This window comes from Anolis sagrei, chromosome 6 (genome assembly GCF_037176765.1).
Source record: "Anolis sagrei isolate rAnoSag1 chromosome 6, rAnoSag1.mat, whole genome shotgun sequence".
NCBI lineage: Eukaryota > Metazoa > Chordata > Lepidosauria > Squamata > Dactyloidae > Anolis > Anolis sagrei.
The window spans coordinates 121,684,005-121,699,281 of NC_090026.1; the positions used below are offsets into that span (position 1 = coordinate 121,684,005).

The 15,277-nt window shown below is 40.3% G+C and overlaps 1 protein-coding gene across 10 annotated transcripts in view; it reads left to right on the plus strand.

Moving 5' to 3' along the window:
• KMT2C (lysine methyltransferase 2C) overlaps nucleotides 1–15,277 on the plus strand; it is a 264,118-nt gene that overhangs the window by 23,073 nt on the left and 225,768 nt on the right. Inside the window, exon 1 of one of the 10 annotated variants that reach the window (XM_060782609.2) lies at nucleotides 2,498–2,976. The exons of the other annotated variants lie outside the window; for them this stretch is intronic. The gene's annotated coding sequence lies outside the window, so the exon portion shown is untranslated. Of the gene's footprint in view, nucleotides 1–2,497; nucleotides 2,977–15,277 lie in introns of those variants that run through there. 10 annotated transcript variants of the gene reach the window in all.

A 15,277-nucleotide genomic window follows, 5' to 3' on the forward strand; every position in this document is an offset into this window, starting at 1 on the left:
TAGTGGTGTCCAGATTTTCTTCATTTCCATGGTTTCCTCCTTTCTGTTGAAATTGTCCACGTGCTTCTTGTGGATTTCAATGGCTTCTCTGTGTAGCCTGACATGGTGGTTGTTAGAGTGCGTTCTCAGATAATATGCTGTGTCCAAATTGGTTCATCAGGTGCTCTGCTATGGCTGACTTCTCTGGTTGAACTAGTCTGCAGTGCCTTTCATGTTCCTTTTCTGGTTGGTTGCTTAAGGATTACTATTTTTTTTAAAGGAACCCTAACTAATACTATACACTCCATATTACAGCATGAACTTCATATTAATATTAAAAGACAGCAATGAAAAGCCAAGATAAAGCAAAACTTCTCTGTGTAGGTCCTCTATCTATTAGGTGGACAGTGAGCTGGGCGGAAGGTGTGGTGCTCACCCCGATCTGGGCTTTAAACTGCCAACCTTTCAACCCCAGGTTGAGAACCACTGATCTATTGGCTTCTCTGTGTAGTCTGCCACGGTGGTTGTTGGAGTGGTCCAGCATTTCTGTGCTCTCAAATAGTATGCTGTGCCCAGGTTGGTTCATCAGGTGCTCTGCTATATGGCTGACTTCTTGTTGCGTTGTTTTGTGAGGCCATGAAGTTGTCCTGTTTGCAAAGAGAGAGACCTCTCTTTAGAATCATAGAGTTGGAAGAGACCTCATGAGCCATCCAGTCCAACCCACTGCCAAGAAGCAGGAAAATTGCATTCAAAACATCCCCAACAGATGGCCATCCAGCCTCTGTTTCAAAGCCTCCAAAGAAGGAGCCTCCACCAGAAAGCAGAAAACAAGCTGGCTCCCTCCTCCCTATGACTTCCTCTCGTGTATTATACATGGCTTTCATGTCTCCTCTCAGCCTTCTTCAGGCTAAACATGCCCAGCTCTTTAAGCTGCTCCTCATAGGGCTTGTTCTCCAGACCCTTGATCATTTGAGTCGCCCTCCTCTGGACATATTCCAGCTTGTCAATATCTCTCTTCAATTATGGTGCCCGGAATTGGACACAGTATTCCAGGTGTGGTCTAACCAAGGCAGAATAGAGGGGTAGCATGACTTCCCTAGATCTAGACACTAGACTCCTATTGAGTATATTGGCATGCAGATTCTGTATTGGTCATTGTATAGCTTTGTAATTTACTGTAGTGATGAAGAAGCCAATATCTAAGACCCTTTTCACACAGCTGAATAGAATCCCACATTTTCTGCTTTGAACTGGAATATATAGTAGTGTGGACTCAGATAACCCAGTTCAAAGCAGATATTGTGGATTATCTGCCTTGCTATTGTTGGTTATATGGCTGTGTGGAATGGCCTTTAGTGTCAAAATCCCATGTGGCAGCCAAAAAAGCCAATGGGATTTTGGCCTGCATCAATAGGAGCCTAGTGTCTAGATCTAGGGAAGTCATGCTACCCCTCTATTCTGCTTTGGTTAGACCACACCTGGAATATTGTGTCCAATTCTGGGCACCACAATTCAAGAGAGATATTGACAAGCTGGAATGTGTCCAGAGGAGGGCGACTAAAATGATCAAGGGTCTGGAGAACAAGCCCTATGAGGAGCGGCTTAAGGAGCTGGCCATGTTTAGCCTGAAGAGGAGAAGGCTGAAAGGAGATATGATAGCCATGTATAAATATGTGAGAGGAAGCCACGGGGAGGAGGGAGCAAGCTTGTTTTCTGCTTCCCTGGAGACTAGGACGCGAAACAATGGCTTCAAACTGCAAGAAAAGAGATTCCATCTGAACATGAGGAAGAACTTTCTGACTGTGAGAGCCGTTCAGCAGTGGAACTCTCTGCTCCGGAGTGTGGTGGAGGCTCCTTCTTTGGAAGCTTTTAAACAGAGGCTGGATGGCCATCTGTCAGGGGAGATTTGAATGCAATATTCCTGCTTCTTGGCAGGGGGTTGGACTGGATGGCCCATGAGGTTTCTTCCAACTCTTTGATTCTATGATTCTATGAGGCTGGATGGCCATCTGTCAGGGGTGATTTGTATGCAATATTCCTGCTTCTTGGCAGGGGGTTGGACTGGATGGCCCATAAGGTCTCTTCCAACTCTTTGATTCTATGATCTGTACACACAAAGACACTCAGCTCTTTAAGCCGCTCCTCCTAGGGCTTGTTCTCCAGACCCTTGATCATTTGATTCGCCCTCCTCTGGGCACATTCCAGCTTGTCAATATCTCTCTTCAGTGGTGGTGCCCAGGAGCCCCTCGCCTTCAAGGAGCCAACAGAAAAAAGGACCTTCTCTTGTGCCCTTTCTGTCCCTGGCTTCCAGTGGCTTCCCTTGTCCTCTGCCTGGTCTGGAAGGAGTTAATGCCTTTCTTTCCCCAAGCCAGCCTGGCTGGGGCTGGCCCGACTCCGGATCCTCTGCGTGGGGAATCCATCCCGCACCGCCGTGGCAATCGGAATAGTCGGATCTACTTTCTCCAGCCCTTCTCCCTCCCTCCCTCCCTCTTCTTTCCCTCCTCCCCTTCTCCTCCTCCTCCTCCTCTCCTCCTCCTCCGGCGGCTGGAGGCTGGCGTTGTGTCTGCGTGGGAGGGGGCCAGCCCGGGGACCCGAAGTTGCAAGGCGGTCGGGGGGCCTTTGCAAGGCTTTGCAAGGCAATCCCCCTTTTCTTTGGAGCCGGACCTGGACGCAGAGAGTCCCAAAGGCAGAACCTGGGGGAGAGAGAGAGAAAGAGAGAAGAGAGACGGAGGCAGCCTTCGAACTGGAGCCCTGTTTGCTTTGGGAGAGGAATATGGCTGATCGCAGGGAGGGCTGAGCCTGCCATTCGCCTTCTCCTCTCTCTCTCTCTCTCTTTCTCAATTCAATCCCTCCCTGCCTTCCTTCCCTTTGGCTTTTCTTTCCTGACATGTAAGAGAACTTCTCCAGGCCAGCAGCAACCCTGGGCCCTTCCGTCCTTCCTCCCGAGAGCTTCCAAGGCTGTGGATTCAATGCAGGGCGGAGGAAAATAAAGCGGCGGTGAGTCCCTTTTGCCAACATCAACTTCTTTGTATCAGAGAGGGAAAGATGACAGGAGACCCCTCCCCTCCTCTTGTCTGTCTGTCTCTCTTAAGAGACCTATGCCAACTGATTATGGATGGTGGAAAGTTACAGAGAAGATAAGGTTGACTCTGGAGCAGGCCTGAGCCAATTTGGACCCTCCAGGTGTTTTGGACTCCGACTCCCACCATTCCTAACAGCCTCAGGCCCCTTCCTTTTCCCTGAGGGGGAAAAGGAAAGGGCCTGAGGCTGTTAGGAATGGTGGGAGTCGGAGTCCAAAACACCCAGAAGACCCAACTTGGCCCAAACCTACTCTAGATAATTTCAAAACACAAAATTTCAAAGGGAAACAGCTCTGTGAAAAATTGTATCTGGGCAAAGCAGTGTTGTTACAACAATCCAGAATGTAACACCAAAGTATCCCTGGCTTCCTATAAGAAATAGGTCATAAGTGAAAAAGAATAGGTTATGTAACTAGTTTGTTTCAGCGAACTTGATACAGGCTGAAAGGAAGAACTCCCAGGACGTGGAAGTCACAACAGGCTCTTCTCATATATGTTTTCGGACATCTCTAGACACACATCAAGACTTTGGGAAGTACCTGGTGCTATGTTGACCTAGGCGTGGACCATGGCCTGCTGATCACAAAGCCTCAGTTTGGGTTGCTTTGGCCTATATAAGTTTATTTTTTGGGCATCTTTCGGTACACATCAAGACTTTAGGAAGTACCTGGCGCTATATTTACCTAGGCGTAGGCCTAGCAGCATCAGTTTGGGTTGCTTTTGCCTATATAAGTTTATTTTTGGGCATCTTTTGGTATACGTCAAGACTTTAGGAAGTATATAAGTTTATTTTTTGAGCATCTCTAGACACACATCAAGACTTTAGGAAGTACCTGGTGCTATATTTACCTAGGCGTAGGCCTAGCAGCATCAGTTTGGGTGGTTTTTGCCTATATAAGTTCATGTTTTGGGCATTTTTCGATACATGTCAAGACTTTAGGAAGTACCTGGCGCTATATTTACCTAGGCGTAGGCCTAGCAGCATCAGTTTGGGTTGCTTTTGCCTATATAAGTTTATATTTTGGGCATCTTTCGGTACACGTCAAGACTTTAGGAAGTTTGGGTTGCTTTTGCCTGTATAAGTTTATTTTTTGGGCATCTTTCGGTACACGTCAAGACTTTAGGAAGTACCTGGTGCTATATTTACCTAGGCATAGGCCTAGCAGCATCGGTTTGGGTTGCTTTTGCCTATATACGTTTATGTTTCTGAGTATCTTTCGGTACACATCAAGACTTTAGGAATAACCTGGCGCTATATTTACCTAGGCGTAGGCCTAGCAGCATCAGTTTGGGTTGCTTTTGCCTAAATAAGTTTATTTTTTGGGCATCTTTCGGTACACGTCAAGACTTTAGGAAGAACCTGGTGCTATATTTACCTAGATGTAGGCCTAGCAGCATCAGTTTGGGTGGGTTTTGCCTATATAAGTTCATGTTTTGGGCATCTTTCAGTACACGTCAAGACTTTAGGAAGTACCTGGTGCTATATTTATCTAGGCGTAGGCCTAGCGGTATCAGTTTGGGTGGTTTTTGCCTATATAAGTTTATGTTTTTGAGTATCTTTCAACACACATCAAGACTTTAGGAAGAACCTGGCGCTATATTTACCTAGACGTAGGCCTAGCAGCATCAGTTTGGGTGGTTTTTGCCTATATAAGTTTATTTTTTGACCATCTCTATACACACATCAAGACTTTAGGAAGTACCTCGTGTTATATTTACCTAGGCGTAGGCCTAGCAGCATCAGTTTGGTTGCTTTTGCCTATATAAGTTTATTTTTTGAGCATCTCTAGACACATATCAAAACTTTAGGAAGTACCTGGTGCTATATTTACCTAGGCGTAGGCCTAGCAGCATCAGTTTGGGTTGCTTTTGCCTATATAAGTTTATGTTTTTGAGTATCTTTCGATACACATCAAGACTTTAGGAATTACCTGGTGCCATCTTCACCTAGGTGTGGACCATGGCATGCTGATGACAAAGCCTGGCATCATCGCTTTAGGTTGCTTTTGCCTATATAAGTTTATTTTTTGGTGCATCTCTATATTTATCTAGGCGTGGACCATGGCTTGCTGATCACAAAGTCTGGCGGCATCAGTTTGGGTTGCTTTTGCCTATATACGTTTATGTTTTTGGGTATCTTTCAACATACATCAAGACTTTTGGAAGTACCTGGTGCTATATTTATCTAGGTGTGGACCATGGCTTGCTGATGACAAAGCCTGGCATCATTGGTTTGGGTTGCTTTTGACTATATAAGTTTATTTTTGTTGCAGCTCTAAACACACATCAAAACTTTGGGAAGTATCTGGTGCTATATTTACCTAGGCGTGGACCATGGCCTGCTGATCACAAAGCCAGGCAGTATCAGTTTGGGTTCTTTTTCCTATATAATTTTAATTTTTGGGCATCTTTTGGTACACATCAAGACTTTAGGAAGTACCTGGTGCTATATTTATCTAAGTGTGGACTATGGCCGCTGATCACAAAGCCAGGTAGCATCAGTTTGGGTGGCTTTTGCCTGTGTGTTTATTTTTTTGGGCATCTTTTGGTACACTTCCAAGAGTTTAGGAAGTACCTGGTGCTATATTGACCTTGGCATAGACCATGGCCCACTGATCACAAAGCCTGACCGCATCAGTTTGGGTTGCTTTTGCCTATATAGGTTTATGTTTTTGGGTATCTTTCGATACATATCAATACTTTTGGGAAGTACCTGGTGGTATATTTACCTAGGCGTGGACCATGGCCTCCTGATCACAAAGCCTGGCAGCATCAGTTTGGGTTGCTTTTTATTTCTTATTATCTGTATTCCTCATCACGCTTGTGCCATTGAGGCAGGGAGGTCCCTGCAAAGCATATTGACATCAGCAGTATGAAAGATTCTGCTAAAGGCAAAATTTTACGCCTAAATGAAAATCCTAAATGTAGCTATGGTATATTGAGAGTTTTTAAGTATTGCCAGCACTGTTTTCATGTATAATAAAACTCCCTTGCTCTGAAAAAAAGGTTTCTATAAAGACAATGCAAGACAATTATATTCAGTAGATCCTCACTTATCCAACCTTCGCTCATCCAATGTTCTGTATTATCCAATGCAGTCTTCCTCCCACCCAGATCTACAGCTGTTTAAATACATTGTGATGTTTTGGTGCTAAAATCGTCAATACATTAATTATTACATATCGCTTATCCAATGTTCTGCCGGCCCGTTTATGTTGGATAAGTGAAACTCTACAATAACACTGTAATATAATACTACTAATATATTACATAATAATAATAATAATGTAATATCATATATTAGTAAAAGTAAACATTTTCCCTGACATTAAGTCTAGTTGTGTCCAACTCTGAGGGCTGATACTCATCTTCATTTCTAAGCCCCAAGAGCCAGCGTTGTCCATAGATGCATCCAAGGTCATGTGGCCAGCATGACTGCATTGAGTGCCATTACCTTGCTGTAGAAGTGGTACCTATTGATCTACTTGCATTTGCATGTTTTCAAACTGCTAGGTTGGCAGAAGCTGGGCCTAACAGTAGGAGCTCACCCCACTCCCTGGATTTGAACCACCAACCTTTCAGTTAGCAAGTTCAGCAGCTCAGCAGTTAACCCGCTGAGCCACCAGCAGCATATAAATTATATTATTGTACTATATCATAAGTTGTATTATAGATAATATATAATATATACTGCAACTTGAAAAAAAGGTTTCAAGTTGCAGTATATATTATATATTACATATATAATATATTACATATATAATATAATATATTACAAAAAATAGTACAATGTATTATATAATACTAATAGTGTAGTATACTGGTGGTATATGTGTTGTGGTATGATAATTCTATATTATATATAATATTACTAATAATATTGCAGTATAGTAGTGTAATACAATATAATAATATATGATATTAATATTGTGCTATGTTAATAATGTAATATATTCTATATACATATAATAATAATATTGTAATGTAATACAATATACTACTACTACTAATAATAATAATATATAATAATATATCAATTATAATATTACTGATAATATATAATGACAATACAGTTTTATTATTGTATATTTGTACATTTGAAGTTGTATTGTAATGTTTTTCATTGTGAGCTGCTTTGAGTCTCCGTATGGAAAAACAAAGCGAGAAATCAATAAATAAATAGATAAATAGATAGATGCCTGGTTGTTGAAAGTATTTTCATCTTCAATACTTTCAAGCCAAATATAGGTCAAGGAAAAGATGCTGTGCCATTTTTCGAGGGAGGCATGCGTGACCCATAGTTGTTCTGAGAGTCTTCCTAATTTTTGGAAGACCTTTTTTGTGTTTGAGTTTAATGAGCAAATGACTGTTAACAATCAAATCTCTTGAATGTGGTCATTTGGATTTTTTTTCTGTTGTTTAAAAATACTGATTCTACATCACATTGCATGTGTATGTTGAGTTTTGACATTGTATGTCAATGGACTTCTAAAAGAAGACAGTATACGTTCTATTATTAATTTGTTTTTGGTGTATTTTGTGTCATACATTCTCTTAAGCTATTGTACAAGAAAAGAATATGATCAGTCATATGCCTATTCGGTATCTTATATACTAGATCTTTTCCAAACAGTTCCAGGCAGTCCCAGCTCAAAGGAATATGCCTCCAAACAAACAGACATAGTAGAAGGTGAATAAAAATGGACAACCCAAAATATACCTGATACATACCTTGTCAACATTTATATTGTATAGCCTGGCTGGTGAAGACTTTTTAATGTGAACTTGAGTGTTGATGGGTGGGGGCATAAAGCTGTACCCAGGAGCAACATAATGAGACAGATGACTAGAAATCTTTGACAGACAATCACAGATTTGGGAATAGTCAAAAGAGATTGTTTGTCCTTCTTCATTGTGAAACTTGTTCATGCCCAGCGTTTATTTTTTAATTTTTAAACCATTACATTTGGCCTGCCCATCATTTTTAAAATTTCTCTGTGTTACTATTTATTGGTTATTGTTTATATGTGATTTATATTAATTGTATTGTATTTTTTTGCTTTGTTTATTGTTTTTCTTTATTGATGTACTGTTGGGCTTGGCCTCTGAGTCCCTTGGGGAGATGGTGGCGGGGCATAAATAAAGTATTATTATTATTATTATTAAACTTGGAAAGAGAATAGGAGAAAGGGCAGTAAAACCGACATGAAGTTAAATGGGATTCCAGAAGTGACCATGTTCATAACTTAATTGTGATGTAGGAACGGATTTATTTATTTACAGCATTTATGTTCTGCCCTTCTCACCCTGAAAGGGACTCAGGGCAGATCACAGAGCACACACACAGCAAACATTTAATGCCATTAAACAGAGAGGACAGACAGTAGATAGAGGTATATGTTAGCATTTTTTCCAACTTCAGCGTCTTGGAGGTTGTGCTTGATTCCGGCCACAAGGGGCGCTGTTGTTCCATCCTCTGTGATGAAGAGCCGTTGATCACAGACTTCCTCCTTCCTTTGATCGCCAGCAATTTTCTGGCATTTCCTTTTTATGGTGCCGTAAAATATCTCCCCACTTAAGCAGTGCCTAACTTCTTTACTCACAGCTCACAGCTATTATCGAACTGCTTAGGTCAGTGGTTCTCAACCTGTGGGTCCCCAGGTGTTTTGGCCTACAACTCCCAGAAATCCCAGTCAGTTTACCAGCTGTTAGGATTTCTGGGAGTTGAAGGCCAAAACATCTGGGGACCCACAGGTTGAGAACCAATGGCTTAGGTTGACAGTGAGCTGGGCTGAAAGTGTGGTGCTTACCCTGGTCTGGGTTTCGAACTGCCAATCTTTTGATTGGTGTGATCTATTGCTGCTGGTAAGTAACCAGCTGTGCTAAAGCCTGGCCCTTACTCAATTAGAATCATTTATGGGGGACTACAGCAGTGGTTCTCAACTTGTGGGTCCTCAGGTGTTTTGGCCTACAACTCCCAGAAATCTCAGCAAGTTTACCAGCTGTTAGGATTTCTGGGATTTGCAAGTCAAAACATCTGGGGACCCCAGGTTGAGAGCCACTGGTTCAATTAATTGGTCATGTAGCCCAGTCTCATTTCTGCCCTGGGAGGCAAAGGACTATTAGTCCATGCTGTCTACAACCACAGATCAAGAGCCTTGTTTGTGTACCTAGACCAGGCATGGGCAAATTTGAGCCCTCCAGGTGTTTTGGATTTCAACTCCCACAATTCCTAACAGCCTCAGGCTCTTACCTTTTCCCCTTCAGCCACTTAAGCTGAGGAATTGTGGGAGTTGAAGCCCAAAACACCTGCAGGGCTGAAGTTTGCCCATGCCTGGTCTAGACATTCATATGAAAAGATATTCTACTATTTTGAGATTTCTCATTGTGGTGAAGAAGAAGGGCTGTGTGCCTGGAAATATTAAAATAATGTTGGAGTTTGTAAACAGTTTTTCAACTATCATTGTCTACTATTTTTGAAGGAGGAACCAATAAATAATTGCTGTACTTATGTGTTGCATTGGTAATAATGTAAAATATATAAAAAATGAGGACATCCATTAAGTTATTGACTGATCCTTGAAGGCAAATATTAATCCATATGAATGCCAAAGGGGAAAATGCTCACTCAGTCGGTTTACTTAATGTTCAGCATTGAAATTAGGAAGCAAACCTGAAGTAGATTGAGGCTTCTTCCAGACAGGCCCTATATACCAGGATCTGATCCCAATATGTCTTTTTTTAAAACTGGATTATATGAGTGTGCACTGCCAGATAATCTGGGATAAACAGAAAACCTGGGATCAGATCCTGGGATATTGGGCTTGTCTGGGTATTGTGGGTGATATTAACTGGTTTGGAATATCACTGGGCACTGACAGAAGGAAAATGTATGTGCAGTTCTGCAATAATTACATGTCCGGAAAGAGGCAGATGGATCAGAGGGGCAATACAACAGACAGAAAGACACGGGGAAAGGTGCTATAAAAAGAAAAGGGTAAACATGGACACAGAGGACAGATTGAAGTCAGTTTCAATTGCTTTCCCATTCTGGTAGCCTCTTGCTTCTTAAAGAAACTGAAGACTAAGAACCTTTGACTGTATCATTCTGGACTGGAGCCCCCAATTGCGCAATGGGTTAAACCCTTGTGCCAGTGGGATTACTGACCAAAAGGTCTGCGGTTTGAATCTGAGAAGTGGGGTGAGCTCCTGTCTGTCAGCTCCAGCTTCCCATTTGGAGGCATGAGAGAAGCTTCCCACAGGATGGTAAAACATCCAGGTGTCCCCTGAGCAACGTCCTTGCAGATGGCCAATTCTCTCACAACCAGAAGCAACTTGCAGTTTCTCAAGTCACTCCTGACACGGAAAAAAAATCAGGAATGGGGAGGACTTTAATGTTTCATGTTTAAGATGATTGAACAACACATTTGACCTTTTTTTATTACTTTGAACATATTTCATTAAAAGGTTTAAATGAAGACAGGTAGATGTGATGGGTTTTAATATGCAGTATGTTGATAGTGGAAAATAACTGCTTTCTTATAGCCATAGACATCATCATAGTTTTGTTATATCTCAAAGATACTTTGCTTTTGGTAGATCTCCTAGTTTGTCCTACCTCAAGTCATCTGCACACAGAATTCCTGTTATTTCCTTGCGTCCTGTATTGCTTTTATACTTTAATCTTACTCATTTATTACTTATCTTTGGACTGAACTTCTCTTTCTATTTCCTGTATCATGTTTCTGGAAACATGATCCTGAGACAAATGCATTCTTGCATAATAAATATATATTCATATTTTGTGGGATGTTTCTATTGTTAGTGGAAGTCTTACAGAAGAGGTCCTTTTTTCGATTTGCTAGTATTCATTGTCTCTAGTGCTTATCCTGATGTGATCTTCTATCGCAGGGATGACCAACGTGTTGCCTTCCAAATGTTGTTTCATTGCAACACTCATCAGGTCTAGCCAGTATAGCTAATGATGAGGAATGGTTGGAGATAAGGGAAAAATATTAGGAGAGCCTCAGTAATCTATAAGTATTTATGACTTTTAGTCTCAGTCTCTGTTCATGGCAATCTTTGCATTCCCATTGGGCAGTAGTGTGTCTTTCCTTCTCCCTTAATTCATGCTGTGTGCAGATTGAACCATTTTTTCTGAATGTGGTAGAAGAGCTGGAAAAATGCATGATGGATTTGAAGGATTCTAGCTAATCACATATATACTAGGATGCATATTAAATTATGTTTGTTTCCCCAGTGTCAACATAGGACCCTATACCTCATTTTCTGCTCTTCCACTAACATATCAAGATCTGTTGGTTGCTAAATATTGTCATTCTGTTTATTCAGGTACCTGTATATGTTGTGGGATGGTTGGGGCTTTGTGGAGATGGATGGGTCAAGTATTTTTGGAAAATGGAAGCTGACTTGTGTCACCTTTGGGTTTGAGAAAGGCGGGATAGAAATATCATAAATAAATAAATAGAAATATCATAAATAAATACCGTAAGTAAATCTTTTGGAGATTTTATGATCTTTGGAAAGGCATGACCTTTTGAAAAATGATGCCATAACCTTTTGGTGAAGACATGACCTGTTAGAGTCATAAACTTTTGGGGAAAAATGATATTCATACAAGGCAATCAGGTTTCTCAGCTGTTAGACTGATGAACTTAGAAAGCTCTTTGTTTTGTTAGGAACAAAGATGTGCCAATGCACAAAAACATATATATACACACAGCAGAGTTTCAGAAGTGTTCTTTTAGTTGCAAAAAAAACAACTGCTCTCCCTTAAAATATATTTGCCTTTAAATCATCCTCTCAAAAATAAATAAGTAGACTTCTTTAAAAGTAACATAGTTGGTTTACTCACAAACTTCATGTATTTAACATACAGGTACTTTGAGTTAATTATTTTGCATAGAGGCTTCTTCTTTTTGGTGATTCACACACATTGATCCTTTCCGTACTTACACAACATATTTATTTACTCTATTTGTATCCTGCCTTTCTCTCCCTTAAAGGGAACTCAAAGCGGTTTTACATGTTGCAACTAATAATAATAATAATAATAATGCTTTATTATTGTAGGACCGGGTTGTGGCACAGCTGGTTGGGAGTTAGCTGCATTAAAACCACTAAGCTCCCGACCATTTTTTCTAGCTTGCTGTCAACTTTTGCAGCCCAAAAGATAGTTGCATCTGTCAAGTAGGAAATTTAGGTACCGTTTATGCGGGGAGGCTAATTTAACTAATTTACGACGTCATAAAAATCTCCAGCAGTGTGCAAAAGAATGAAGAAGTACTCCATCGGTGTCACAAGTGGCAACAGCTCCCCTGGTGGCCGGAATTCAAGCATATCCTCATGAAGCTGGAAAGTTAAATAGCCTCTGTGTGTCTGTCTATATATGTTGTGTGTCTATGGTATTGAATGTTTACCATGTATATGTGCATTGTGATCCACCCTGAGTCCCCTGTATGGTGAGAAGGGCGGAATATAAATACTGTAAATAAATTAATCAAATAAATTAAAACCGTTCAATGTGTTTGAACAACGAACAGTTAAAATACATTAAGTTAAAGTTTTAAAAATTAAAATTAAATATAAATTTTAAAAATATAAAAAAATTACAATTATTATTAAAAATCATGCTATCCACAATTGTAATCCAGGGCCATTCCAAAAGTCATGACATATAATTCTGTAGCTATTATTGCACTGTAGTTAATCTCCAAAGGCTTGACCCCAGAGCCAGGTTTTCACTTTCCTTCTGAACATAGATTCAGAACCTTCTTCCAAAACTCTTTAGTAGCTTTTTGTATTTCCACGTGCAACAGAAAAAAGTGAGATGTGTTTCTAGTCATGGCTTTTCTTTTGATTGTTAATGAACAAAATAGACATTTTTTAAAAAAACAATAAAACTGTGTTGAAAGTGTTAAAATATTAAATTTGTCATTCTCAGTGAGGCTTAAGAAGAAATCCATCACTCCCCATGCCAACCAGTTCAAGGCAGAATTCTAAACATTACCTCTGTTTCGCTGCCTTTCTTATATCCAATAGTCCGTTCATTTTATTGTATTTTTTATTTGTGTCTTGTAGACATAAAGCCATTGTATTGTAATACTTTGAAATACTCACATGGTGAAGCAACACCACTGAGAACCATTACTAACACAGGATAACCGGTTGCATTAATGTGTAGTGTCCTATTACTAGCATGCTATGGGAAAGTAAGACGTTGTTTATGAAAAACAGCATGATCATGGAGTTCTGCTTTCTGATTGAAAAGGAATAATAATAAAGGAGTAATTGTGTAAGATGATCTTTCCAACCCTGCTTTTGTGTTTGTCTCTGTGTTAACAAAGCTAGGATCCTCTTGACACAAACTGCTCATAGAAGTGAGAGTAATTTGACTGTCTGGGGTCTTGCACGAGGAGGTATTTAGGAACTTCTTAGGTGAAAGAAAGAATAATTGCATTTTTCTGAGCCAATTTTCTGAGTACATTGGATCTGAAGGCACCTGGAGGTAGTAACTGAGGTATTACTGGTGGATAGCCATCTCTTTCTGTGGATTGTTACCTGTGACAGCATAGCCACACCAATGAAGCTTTACACCAAGTATTGTAAATTAGACAAGGGTGTTTGAAGGTTTCTCTGACACTAACTGGTGTGCAAAGTGCAAAAGTTACTCCATCTTGTGGAGAAGTACAAGAGGTATAAATATGCTGATTGAATATTTTTATGGGTCTGTATACATCTTTCACAATTGCATTTTTAAAGTTCTCAGACACATTGTGTACCTTCTAATAGAGCGTTTCTCAACCTAGGGGTCGGGACCCCTGGGTGGGTTTTAGAAGGGGGTCAATGGGTCACCAAAGACCATCAGAAAACATAGCATTTTCTGTTGGTCATGGGAGTTCTGTGTGGGAAGTTTGACCCAATTCCATCATTGGTAGGGTTCAGAATGCTCTTTGATTGTAGGTGAACTAGAAATCCCAGCAATGACAACTCCCAAATTTCAAGGTCTATTTCCCCCAAACTCCACCTCACATTTGGGCATATTGAGTATTCATGCCAAGTTTGGTCCAAATCGATCATTGTTTGATTCCACAGTGCTCTCTGGATGTAGGTGAACTACAACTCCAAAACTTAAGGTCAATGCCCACCAAACCCTTCCAGTATTTTCTGTTGAATATGGAAGTTCTATGTGCTATGTTTGGTACAATTCCATCATTGGTGAAGTTCAGAATGCTCTTTGATTTTAAGTGAACTATAAATCCCAGCAACTACAACTCCCAAATAACAATATCAATCTCTCTCCCCCCCCCCCCCCCCACCCAACCCCACCAATATTGAAATTTGGGCATATCGGGTATTTGTGCCAAATTTTCTTCAGTGACTGAAAATACATACTGTATATCAAATATTTATATTACGATTCATAACAGTAGCAAAATTACAGTTATGAAATAGCAACAAAAATTATGTTATGTTTGGGGGTCACCACAACATGAGGAAGTGTATTAAGGGGTCGTGGCATTAGGTAGTTTGAGAAACACTGTTCTAATACCATTGTGGACTATAGAACCCTTCTAAAGAAAACTTTTCTGGAATGGATTTCCTTTAAATAACCTGACTGGTAAGGTCAATCTGACATTAACATTGCTTTTTATAACCAAATTAGAATAAAAATACATCCAAAGAACAGTCTTCTTTGAACATATATTTTTTTCTAACTCGGTTACAAAACTGTCCTTTGAATAGATCTGAAGTGGTGTGCTGCATACATTTTGCTTGCGAAACCGTATCCTGTGTTGACCTTCATATCAGAGAAGGCTAGGAAATGAAAAGGGGAGTTAGATCTAGCCTTTACAGTAATCTTGTTCGACAGCAGGGTATATCTTAAAATGCCTTGTGCTGGATATGCCTTTTGGGAAATTCCAAGGTATTACCTTAAGAATACTAAACGTAAGGGATTGTCTTTTGGTCTTGCATAGTATTTGGAATTGAGTTCTCTTGGGCTATATGAAAATAGTGAATCCACCTTTTGGTATAGTTACTGTTTGAGGAATTGTTTGCACCACGGTATCATTTCCAATTCCTTCTTTGAATATGAGTGGCTTATTTATTTGTCGTGTCAGGGCAACCAGTCAATTATATTACATTTCTAACAGAACAAAGCAAACAAACAGACAAAATACAAAATTTGGTAGTTG